Source organism: Hoplias malabaricus, chromosome 2 (genome assembly GCF_029633855.1).
Source record: "Hoplias malabaricus isolate fHopMal1 chromosome 2, fHopMal1.hap1, whole genome shotgun sequence".
Classification (NCBI taxonomy): domain Eukaryota; kingdom Metazoa; phylum Chordata; class Actinopteri; order Characiformes; family Erythrinidae; genus Hoplias; species Hoplias malabaricus.
Genome location: NC_089801.1, coordinates 15693395 through 15706635, shown reverse-complemented (window position 1 = coordinate 15706635; position 13241 = coordinate 15693395). Strand labels below are relative to the sequence as shown.

Genomic DNA, 13241 nt, shown 5'->3' with positions numbered 1-13241 from the left:
AAATGTGATTTGTCATTTGTTCAATAAGAAGTTGCAGCTTGGAATAAATTAGTCTTTAAAATAAATTTCAGAGGATGCAAGTGAAAGACGTATGTTTGTTGAGAGTGAGGTGGCTTGACAATTCTTATGGTGCTGAGGTATTTTTGTTATCTGTCTTTTGAAACTTACAACTCTATGGCCGAAGGTCACAGTTTGACACTGACCCTTGGAAATTTTGCTCTGGAACTGGGCCTCTATTTACATAAAAATACACAGGAACCTTCAGCTCTTGAAACAGCCTTTTGTTCACTGTCCTGAATTCACTGTAACCTACATAAAGAAGACCATAAGAAGGCCATAATAGAAAACTGTCCAGAGTTTCTGCGTGGATCCAAATAATTCATCCCAACCAGTCTCAGACGCGTTTTCGCGCCTCCCTGACGTCACCATTTTTTTAGCTTGGCGTGTGCGCGCTTGCGCGTTCATCTTTGAGAGAGGAAGATAGAGGGATACAAAGCAAGAAAGAGAGAAAGATAGACGGAGGGAGGGAGGGAGCTGTGAGCTGGAGAGCTGAACGTATTCACAGCTGTTTTTTTTATTTGATTTTCGTGTTCTTTCTCTTCTCTAAAATATAAGCGAGTTTTTCGTTTCTAACGGTCGCGCGGAGGAGCCGTTATTCTCAGCATCTGCCCGTGAGCCGTTGGTGGACGGCGTCAGTGTCGGTAATGCAGACCTAGTCGAGTTTAACGGCGGTGTCCAAACGTTTAACGCTACCGTTTACCTTTCTCATACCGTGCGACCAAACTGGCCTGAAGAGAGATGTTCACTCAGGTAGGCGACAAAAATCCTTCGCTTTTTTTGCCCAGAAACAACGATAATACCCGTATGAATAGACTACTAGACCAGCACCTGAGGGCTTTTAATATATACTGTCGATATAGCTAGGTTCCTCTTTTCAGGGGTTTTCAAAGCCTTTTCAGTTTCTTTGAGTCGTTTTTTATTTAGCTGGCGAACACGAGGCACTGAAACGTTAACTGGCACAGGTTTTGTTCAGCCACATTTTCCTCAGCCTTTTACATCCACAGTCGCACAGTCATTCCCCCAGCTTTAAACACTAGAGCTCACCTCAGGGAAAATGTGCTGAAGGGGCATTTTTCGCGCACTGTAGGCTATATATCTCATCGGAGGTTATTTTAGTTATATATGTAAAACCGAATGCACACGATAAACGGCGAGGTGTTGGTGGCTCAGCATTAACCAACGCTTAGAGACACTATGGGCGTTTCTCCTAAGAAAAGTCACTGACCTGCTTGGCTTGAAGAGTTTTTTTCATGTGGGTGACTGAAGTAAAGCTGAACTGTTCTCGTTAGGCTGCACTAAACAAAAGTGCTCAGAGATTTTCAACGTGCAAGAATTATTTTGGGGAAGTATATATGAGCTTCTGTGATGTGAAAATTAAACAGAAATTCTCTGTTCCCAACAATTTTTTGTTCATTTTAAAATATAATACAACTTTATGCATTTGATTACATAGGCTATATTTAGTGTATACACCTGTAATGCCTGGGCATAGGTTTCAGCAACCTCCTAGTATTTTTTATTTATTTTTATTTATTTATTTTGTAGAATTTAGAAATTCATACAATGACAAAAGGACAAACCCACCATACGTATTACAAGAATATTAGATCAGCAAAACCTGCTAATATTCTTTGGAAGATATCGTTGCTTGCAAACGCTTTTGTTGTAACCCAGGTATATATCATAATAAAAGTATTCAGCATGGGAATGGGTGAATGTTCCTAAACCAACAAAAAAAAAAGGAAATGATTTGTTGATGGCTATCTTGCATGGACAGTTTGTTTAAAAGCCACATATATACATTTACTGATGTTCAAGACAGGGGATTTTTAACGGCCATTGCAAAATCTTAATTTTGGGGTATGCTTTGGATCATTGTAGAAGCCATTTGCTTTTCATCTTTTGTTTCTTGACAGATTGTGCCACATTTATTTCCATGTTTTGCTGATGTTTTTTGTGAAATCTTATCTTCCATCTATACATAAAGCATTTCCTTTCACACACTATGCACCACCATTTATACAGTTAGTAATGGGCTATTTCAATCATATGTGGCTCTTTTATTCTCCAAACTTGCCTATGGTGATAGTGGCCAATTCATCCCCTTTAAATCTCTTCAGTCCATGAGTTGTATCATCAGACACTTGGGTTTACCTAAACATTTCAGTCACTTATTTTTGTGATTAGGTTGCCGGTAATGTTTACTTCTGTTAACTGATACATACAGATCATATTTGTTTAAGCCACTTTTCAAAGTAGAAGAGTGTACCATCACATTTTTGACAGCTAAACTTTCCTGCAGGTCCTCTGCTGTCATACTGGAGTTTTGATTTGCCTTATGGCCAACATACACACAGTTCTATTTGAGTTATATTTTTGCTCCAGTTCCAGATTTTTAACATAGTTTCCCTATACTGCCATTTCTAAATGTCATTTTGGACAGTGGCAGCTGTGACCTGGAGCACTTTTGTATCTCTATATAGCATCCCATTTTATATATAAGTCAGTGTCAGGTATATAAAGATGTCTGTAGTTGTCGAGTGTACACATAATATTGAAAAGTCATTCATTCATCTTCTATAACTGCTTTGTCTTGATCAAGGTCAGGTTGCCATCAGTATTCTTGAGTATTCTTGACATGCCTGCCCAAGTCTTAAGCTACAGTCACACCAAATGCAGGTAAAATCTGCCTTGTGGGAAAATGTTAAATGGAATGAATAGGATACAGGAATGTGAAAAAGAAATTGGCTTCTGGTAGTGAGTATTTTTGCTTTGCACTAAGTTCATCTAGGTGAACTTTAGCTGTACGAATGTGTGAATTTTGGAAGTGCGAGCATGAAGAATATAAAAAGGAAGCTGTGTACTTCTTTCAGAAAAAAAATAATAATAAAAATCTTCAGACTATCCTTTTTCTGCCCCTATGTTGTACATAAGGTCACAAAAGCCAGATAGCCTTAGGTAACATTAACTATTTGCCAAATGACCAAATGACCACTATTTCACTTAAATCTCGTTGGTTGGGGTGGTAAGTTTTGCAAGAGGCAGACAAGACAGAATGAGGGTAAAAAAGACATTTTGAATAATTAACTTCTTCTGCATACTTTCTGCAAAGTCTTGGCACATTTTGAACACACATGGTTGCACATTTATGACATAGGTGGAGCTTCTGTGGCATACAGTTTGGTATGAATAATGTAGATATTACAGTAGTGTCTTTGTGCTTACGGTGCATTTGTACATGTTCTTGTCTTTTTATAGGTACTAAGTAATGAGTGCTATTTAACTCTATGTAGCTCTATAGATTTATTTATTTACATTAATTTGCAAATTTAATCAGCCCTTAAAAGTCAGATTTGTCTGTTTTGTGAATGCTATCTGCTAAATAGAGGAGATTGGTGTGCTCTCCCCATGTCTGTGTGGGTTTTCCCCCACAGTACACAAACACACTAGGGTGAATGTATGAGTATGTAGTGCCCTGTGATGGATTGGTGCCTGGTCCAGGGTGTGTTCCTGCCTCAGTGATTCCAGGTAGGCTCCAGATTTATTGTGACCTGGATTGAACTGGATAAGCGGTTACTGACAATGAGTGAAAGAATGAATGAATGAATCTTCTAAATGCAAGCAATATTTTATTACCCATCCATAACGTGTACATTTTCATATTGACTATTTTTTTGTTGTTGCAGTGTATAAAACAAACTTGCCAGTTGCAGCAGTTCTTGTTTGGTTTTAGGAGTGTATTGGTGCAAATAACAGCTTTGGCATCAGAGTTTCAATCTGTCAGCCTTGAATGTAGGTTGTCCACTGGCCAGCTGTTGTGGCATTCTCAGCAGTGCTTCTCTATTTATCCCTGATTTTAAGTTGTCCTCCACTGGCTTGCATCTTTCCCTGCCCACTGAGTGCACAGCCAGATGCCCTTTTTTTTCTGAACTACTGGCACCGCTTGGAGCCTAATCACAATACTGGGATACATTTAGCATTATTGGTAAAATCATGTGAACAGGGCAGCACTATTTAATATGGCAGCAGAAAAGATTACTTTATTGTGAGAAAAAACTATCACCTCAAATTTCATGATCTTAGACCAGTTTCTCTAGATAAGGCCTCAACTAGCAGTCACCATATGATCCTGCACACTTCTAGTACAGGTTGGTTGTTAATGAATAACAAAAAATATGGAGAGCATTAAGGGATGAGGGAGAATGTTTGAATTTGAAAAGAGGCATGCCTTTGATATGCAAATTGGCTTGTCTGTATTATTATACATTCTCATATGAACTATGAGATGTCTGAATTCCAGACACCACCACAGAGCAGTGTAGACTGTGTCTTGCATTTTTGCAGACAGCTTAAGGCTACCACAAACCAGAGGAGAAGCTAATCCTATACAAAATGATTTTTACCTAAAAAAATACAAGGTAAAATACATATGGATGGGTAGTACCATAAACTGACCATTTTTATGTTCAAAATGTTATATTGACTACCTGAGCTAAATTCAAGCCCTGTAACCTTTTAGAGTTTTACAGTATTACAGTGATGTACACTGCATTTTTTCACTGTGGGTCCTGCATGTGGCATTCTACTTTTGAAGCCCTTGAGAATTTTCTAAATAATATGCACATATACTTTAATGTGAACAGAACTCATGGGATATAAATATAGTTATTATTATATATTTAGTTTTATGCATTACTCATAGTTTTACTGCTTACAATTGAGAATGGTATTTTTTGTTTACATTGGACAGCTAATAACAAAACCATCTGCAGAATCTGGGCTGCTAAATATACAGGAGTCTTAATTTGTTGTTCATATGGAAGTATATTGGCATTATCAGAGTTCTTAGCTTAGGTGTAAGTTTTTAAATGTTCCTACTGGTGTTCTTCATATGCCACATTTTTGTGCTACCCTACAGCAGTGATTGTCAGACTGAGCAATGGGGTGCCCCTTCGCTGTATGATATCTTTCCCTACTGAAACACCTGATTTAACACATCATCAAGCAATTATTAAGCTCATCATGAGTTGAACCAAGTGTGGCAGAGCAGGAAAAACACAACACTGCTATACAGTGTTCCCTGAGGACTGGAATTAAGAATGCATGCTGCACTAAGTGATTAACATCTATAAAATATTGTATTTTAAAATAGACTGATAATGCAACATAATTTTCAGTTATATATATATATATTTAAGGGGGCCATTATTTATCATTTGCAAAAATTACATTGGTCTCTTCAAGAAGCATTTCCTGGCTTTGCTTACCTGTGTAGGATTAAATTCCTAACAAATGATGGATTTTTCTGTGAGTTTAATCCACCCCTGCTCTCGTGCATGTATAGAACATTTAGAAGAGACTGAAAATTGAGGGGTTTCAGGTTAGGAGTGGACAATATATTAAATCACTGATGATGATGACAAAATGCTGTAATATTAATAATTGTCTCATGGTATGCTTTTCTAAACACATTATGGATATCATTAATAAGAAACACTGAACAACTGCATGTTTCCTTGCAATCAGAGTATAATTGATACTGTTCAGTGGGTGTCAATGCTGTGCCAAATGTAAACGTCAAATAAAAATCTTCAAAAATTTAGTTTTATTAGTTTCTATCCTAAAATCTGATTGGCTGAGCCACGTTCCAAGCTGTTGAATAATACACAATGTGCACAGACTTATGTCCACGTCACCACATCTGAATTCCATAATAATGCACCACTGTATTAAACCTAGTCACTTTTATTCAGTTCTCCCTAAAGAATGTAATATCAGGACAGAAATAGTGTTATAAATTGCTCTGTTAATCCATTTCGACTTCATGCAACTTCTCCCTTAGAGTAAGAGTCCCTTCAGAAAGAGGACTGAAATCTATGCTTCTCTTCTCAACCGAAAATCCTTGAATACACATGAACAGATTTTGTTTCATGGAGTGGCTGTGCTGCATTAATATTGTTCAGCATTTACACTCATGTTGCCTAGCAGTATTGCTCACAGTTAAAGACTACATTGTGCAGGGGAAGTATAGTTTGTTGTGAATTTTTTTTTGTATAAAATGCATCTATGTATTGAACATAGATGTATTTTGCAAAATATTATATTGACTAGAAACGTAGTAAGCCACTCAAAACATTCATTACAGTGATCATATCATGTTGAAGGAGGTTGTAGGCCCTTTTACTGTAATGCATGGCCTCTTATGGCTTATTCCTTTATTGCATTGGCATTTTTTTTTTATAGTTTTTTTATTCTATCTCTCCTGGTTCTGTTTTTTTTTTTATTACTTTTGATTGTTCAAACCGAAATACATATAGGCTTTTTAGGCTTTGGTTTTGTTAATGGTGTGCTTTTCTAATCTTCATACTTAATAGTTCCATTGTCACATAAAGCGTTCATAGAATTGTCTTATTATAAGAATATTGCAACCAAAGCAACAGCAATGCTGCATCGTGTTCGGTATTATCAGGGGTATTAATCTCAATTGCTGATCTGAGAAGCTTTTTAGTGTTCGTCTTGTAATGCTTAAGGTCAGGATTTTGCACGGGCAAAGCTGGTCTTAGATCAGCATGAAAGGGCTAATTTTTCCTGGAGCATTATCATGGTGATTTATCACTGGCTCCCTGTTAAGCTGCAATTAGAAAACTTGCTGCAATTGTGCTGATGAATGTTGACTCTATGATTATGAATAATCCATTACTGTGTCATCTTTCACTTTGAAAAGCTGTTTCCAAGATTATGTAGTGTCTTGACTGAACATGGTTCTTGTTATCCCTTCAATTACCATTCTGTCATTGTTTTAAAGGTTAAAAGCATAAAAGCTTTAACATATGTATTTGTGCACTGCAAATCATTTCATAATAATTGATAACCATAATGACTGGCAAATTATGTGGTAAAAGTGTGCAGTTTATTTGAGGACACTGACTGTGTTTATTTGAGGACACTGATCAAGCTTACATAAGTCTTAATTAAGCAGTCATGGCTTCAGAAATTGACTGGCAACTGCTTAAACCCACTGAGTAGTTTGGATTGTGCCAAAGCAATTATATTATCTGCTGGTGTTGTTTAAAAGATGTGTCTAGCATACTTTAACAAAACTTGTACTAAACAATTAGGTAAATGTACAAACCCCATTTCCAGAAGATTTGGGACATTTTGTAAAATCCAGTAACAATAAGAATATTGGATTTGTTTACTGTCTTGTTGATTTTGTTAATTGACAAGTGTACAACAAAGATTTTCAATGACTAATATGAATGTGTTTTCTATATATAAACATATTTTGTATCTGCTGCAAAACTAAAAGAGTTTACAGAAAATTCATGAAACACTGTTTAGTGCACCAGTCCGTCACGGGGCGCATCTGTTGTTATTTTATTACGAAAATGCTAGGCCTTATTCTGTACAGGCTACAACAACAAGGCTTCATAGACACAAGCTGGGTTTCCATGCAAAAGTTTTGCCAATATTAGGCGCAATAAATAAATAAACTACACTTTTACAAAATAACTTCAGAGGATTTAGGCTCCTGTGATCGGGTGTGGCATCAAAACGAGTGCGATTGAGAGATCTGAGTGTTTTTTTTACTTTGATCAGAATACTTTTTACAGTTTTTTATATCAAAAACACACTTTATATCAAACAGTTTGATTTAATATTTATTATTTGTTGGGTTGTCTGGGTCGCTTCTGTGGTATAATATTGGTTCTTTATGTTTTGAGAGGAAAATGAAATGCTCTTGGGTTCTCTGACTTTTGCACAGTGCTGTATATGTATACAATATCGTATGTATGCGCAAAAATACGAAACTCGGGTGGTGCTTGTATGAAAACAGTGTGGTCCTAACGTGTACAGAGGAGAGAAAAGGAAGGCGAGGTGTTTTTTTTTTTTTTTTTTTTTTTTTGCGAATTGGGTGTTTTTACAAATTTTGAGCTTTTTCCATTCAGGTTTATTTGAATGCATATGATCATAATTTGCAAAAAAACCTCTAAAGCGTGTATGTGCTTGACTGACTTGTCTGGAGTCCAGATCTGTCGCCTGTGGCACATCATAAAAAGGAGAATCAGGCAACACCAACTGTTTGTGGTCTTTTTAGCAGTTGAAGCAAGTCTTGTTACAAGTTGAAAAGCTTTAACAATTCGTATCCTTAATCCCAAATGATTAAACAATGTAATTTAAAATGTGATATAAGATGTCCTTTGTACCAAATTTAAATGTGTTTATATCTGAAAGAAAAAAAATAAACTCAACTTTTAGAGAATGAACAAATTTGAGATTCTGCGTTTCACTGCATTTTACAAAAATTGCCACCTTTTCTGAAAATTGGGTTTGTGTAATGTGTGATTATTAAAGTTTGGTGAAGAATTTCAGGATCTGAAGCCTTTTTAATCTTTGAGAAAACATTGCTTGCAACTGTATTGTCTTCTCAACAACTGCACAAAGTCACCATGAAACTTGGCGGATTTCTTTCACTACCCAAGACCAATCTTGTATGGCTGTCTTGTGACAGGAAAGGCACACTATGCAGTATCAAGTCAGCATATTGGCATGTACAGTTATTATCCTCTTTCTGCAAAGAAAAATATGTAACAGTATACACTTTGAATGAAGAGTATGCACTTGCATGACTAATTAATTAAGAAACTTACAATGGCCTACTTCTGAATCATCTTTCAGAAATCATAATATAGGTCAGATGGGATTATGTATATTGTACATTTATGTATATCAAAGCAGAAGGGAAGCAAAGTTTAAATGTTGTAAAGTATTACTAGAAGCGGTACTTCCAGCAGTCTTATTTCTAATAGATGTTTGAATGTAGGCAGCCATTGAAAGGGAGTGAAAAAGGCCCAAAATGTGTGAAAACCCACAGGTGCAGAAGAACACACATTTACTTCTTAAATTCAGGTCAAAACTGTTACACGTTGTAAGGATCCATGGCATCAGCATCAGCATCAGCTTATTTAAGGGGCACCGCAGTTCACACATTTTTTTCAGAAAACAGAGGAGGTGGTGGTGTGAAGAGAAAAGGGCTTTTTAGCCAAATATCTATACCAGCTGTGATGATGAGTTTGAGATAGTACATACTTGCTCTGAAAAGACAGTGAAAATAATTGGAATGAGAAATCAGCCCTTCAACTCTGACATAATTTATACCACAATTTATATTTAGTTTTTAACAAGAATGTATATAAATAGGGCGGCACGGTGGCGCAGCGGCGCAGCAGGTTGTGTCGCAGTCACACAGCTCCAGGGGCCTGGAGGTTGTGGGTTCGATTCCCGCTCCGGGTGACTGTCTGTGAGGAGGTGGTGTGTTCTCCCCGTGTCCGCGTGGGTTTCCTCCGGGTGCTCCGGTTTCCTCCCACAGTCCCAAAACACACGTTAGTAGGTGGATTGGCGACTCCAAAGTGTCCGTAGGTGTGAGTGAATGTGTGTGTGTGGCCCTGTGAAGGACTGGCGCCCCCTCCAGGGTGTATTCCTGCCTTGCGCCCAATGATTCCAGGTAGGCTGTGGACCCACTGTGACCCTGAATTGGATAAGCGGTTACAGAGAATGAATGAATGTATATAAATAGTAATACATTAAACAATTGTCCAACAATACTTTTACTGTAGACCTCCAAAAGTTTCATAGCATAGTGTTTATTCACATAAACCTACAGGTGAAAAATCACATTGTTTTAATGCAAAAACATTATCCTGAAAGGCATCCACTGTGGAAAATAATTGCTATCAACTTATTATTTATTTCTATCAGAGTTTTATTTAAAGGCAGGACGGTGGCACAACAGGTTTGAGCACCATTCCTGACCATCTGTGAGGAGTTTGGTGTGTTCTCTCTGTGTCTGCGGGCGTTTCCTCTGGGTGCTTCAGTTCAAAAACATGTTGGTAGGTGGATTGGCTACTCAAAGTGAGTGGGTATGTGTATTTCTGGAGCCCCCTCCAGGGTGTGTTCCTGCATTGCGCCCAGTGATTCCGGGTAGGCTCCAGACCCACTGCGACCCTGAACTGGATAAGCAGTTACAGACAATGAATAAATGTTTTAAGTTCTTTAAACTAGTATTTTCCACTGGGTTCTTTTAGTTTATAAGGCATAATAATAATATTTTTTATTGAAAGACTTTATATATTTAAGAATGAATAATTCTCCTAATCTAGTTTCTAGGGTTAATACTATAAAATTTATGCAATTTGGTTCCTCTGTTTAGTTTTGAGATTTGTTTGTGTTTGCCTAGACCTGTCAGTGAAACGACATCTTTGAATTAAGATGAAAGAATATTTTTATAGGAGTCTGAGGTACAGTTATTTCCAGTGAGAAATATGGATGGGCGGTATCCATATACCATGATCCCGTCTCAATATAGTAACACGGTATACAGTATTACCATGGCGTGGGGGTGCACTCTCAGGCTGTGTGAGCCTCCTATCTGTGAGTGTGGGTCGAATAAAGAGTTTTCACCACTGGACAGTTTAGTTCAGTTCAGCACAGCCCGACAGTGCACACCGACATGTGTTCATGATAAAAAATCAGTTCCTGAGAGAGCAAATTTCAGCAACTGGTGCTGGAGAAAAAGAAAAGTTAAAAAATAAATGAAATAAGACAGGCTCTATATTGTTTAGAAGCATAGATGACCAGCTAACAGGCACTTGTGGTTTAGAAACCCATAGTTGAAGATTTTGTGAACTGAGGCGCAAAACACACACATTCAGAGGATAAAGCCTCATACCTATGAGCATAAAGTCGAGTGAAGTGAATGAATATCATTATATGGTATCATTGTTACATTGCCAAACCCTAATGTGAATACAAAATAGTTTGTACCTACCAAAAGAGCTTGATCATATTTAAAGAGGGATTAGTTTAGATTGGTTTGTACATATTTCTAGAGGGCAATACAGAATAAAGTCCCTGTTTCGTAGTTTTTTTCTTCACTCTTTTGATATAAGGGCAAATACAGTAGAGCCAGTCAGAACAAAACTCATTTTAAGTGTTTAAATGCCATGCATTGAATGCCATTTGACCTCAGGACACCAGAAAAATTATACCCTGAAATATAAGAAATCCAACCCCTAAAATCCTAATCTGATTGGTTTTATGTTGTTGTGGTAGCAGAACATGTTGCATGTTTAAAGGAAATGCAGGAATACAATCATTTGTGTTTCCCCCAGTTCTTAGCATCATGCACTGCTGGGTAAGCGTCTACCCTCATAATACTGAAAATCCGTTTATGTAACCATTGGGCTAGTGAGCACACAGCCTTTACTGAAACACACACAGATGCACACTCTTAGTAATACATATAACCAGAGTCAGTGATAGGCCTATGTACCATATACAGTGATGGATGTTTACTCACATATAGCACTACACAATGACACGCACACAAATTCACATACAACTTATCTCACATGCACAAAACTACACACAAACAATTCATAATCCTTCTATTCAAGATGTCTCTTTTTGCATAGAGAGATACCCCTTGACATGTGCCCTGTAAATAATCTCATTGTGTAATTCTCCTTCACCTAAAAACATTTTTAAAATATTATATCAACATATATTAGGTTTAAATATAAAATATATTAATACAGTGATGTAATAAGCCACCTTACATTTACCATTAATACCATATAATACTGTATATCTGTTATTGTAATAATGCCCTTACATTCATTACAATACTAGTTAACAATCAGCCAACGATGGTAACTGACAGGTAAAGTAAAAACATTGATTATCTAGTTACAGTGGCATCTGTCAAGGGGTTTAATATATATAAAGGTTCCTGAAGTTGATGTGCTGGAAGCAGAAAAATTGGACAACGAAAGGATCTGAGTGACTCTGACAAGGGCCAAACTGTGATGGTCATAATGTTTTCATCACAGCATCTCCAGAATGACAGGCCTTGCGGGGTATTCCTGGTGTGCAGTGGTTTGTACCTACCAAAACTGGTCCAAGAAGGGACAGCTGCTGAACTACTGACAGAGTCGTAGGCACCCTAGACTCACCGATTCACAAGAGAAGCAAAGACTAGCCCGTCTGATCCTATCCTCTAGAAAAGCTATTGGAGCAGAAACTGCTGAAAATGTTAAACCTGGCTATGATCAACATTTTGAGAACACACAGTCCATTGCCATTTGTGCTACAGTAATACTTCTGTGGGATTGGATCAGATGGAGTAGCACTACTCCCCATTCCAAATGTATTGCATTAGGGACTTCTTAGGCAGCAATGCAAAAATTGGGTAGAAAGCTCAGATTTGTAATTCGTACAGAGATTTCGTGTTCTGTGTGAACTGCTCCTAAATATTAAATATAGCCTGTGGCAATTTAGGGTTATCCCATCTCCAAATGTAAAAATAATCATAACCCGGTAGTATTTTAGTCTAAACTGTATGTGTCTGAGAAGCTGCCCTTTAGAATCTGTGTAGTGGATTGTATATTCATGAGTGTGAGCTATTGTTCACCTTGTTGAATGCACTTGTTAGGCCTATAGATGTAATTCAGTAGCATGTAATGAAAGGCTAATTGTGTTAGTGCAGGAAAATTAGATAATGAGATTGGTTGTAAAGATAATTAGTATTGATTAATTCTCTCATTATTCTCTTCTACCTGTTTGGAATTGCAACAGAGTTGAGGGTTTGATGAGTCAGCAGACCAGGCTATCTTGTTTTATTCTGTCACATTCATCAGCTTATGTCTTTTGCACAATGGGATGGAAGGGAAATATCAGATTATCATTGTGATCTTTGTGCTGTTCAGATTGGGCAGTTTAACATATGGCCTAAACACAGCACAGTAAGACGAGCATAATCCAGGCACAAACCTGGACACACATTCATGCACATCATAGGTGAATAATGGTGGATATTACACATTACCTATGGTGTTTATTAGGGTTGTAAAAATAATGAAAGAATCTTATAGGCATGGCAGTTCTCTCATAAAAGATTCAGGATCGATTTTGTTAAAGACTCACCAAGAGACAATATAAATGCACTAATGCAGCCGTGGGTGAAGTCACACATAAATGTTATTTAAATTAAGTTAAATGGCATAAACATAAAACATAAAAGCAGTAGATGCATCAATATGCATATGTAGCCTTGTATTTTATTATATCCTACCACACTTATACATCTGTATTGATGTTGATTTCTTTGTTCTTTTAAATAC

General features: G+C 37.2%; 1 protein-coding gene across 1 annotated transcript in view; it reads left to right on the top strand.

Annotated features, from left to right (window-relative positions):
• Positions 1–524: 524 nt before the first annotated feature.
• Positions 525–13241, top strand: part of ptprdb (protein tyrosine phosphatase receptor type Db) — a 65996-nt gene continuing 53279 nt past the window's right edge. Inside the window, exon 1 of the mRNA XM_066649298.1 lies at positions 525–810. The gene's annotated coding sequence lies outside the window, so the exon portion shown is untranslated. The remainder of the gene's footprint in view (positions 811–13241) is intronic.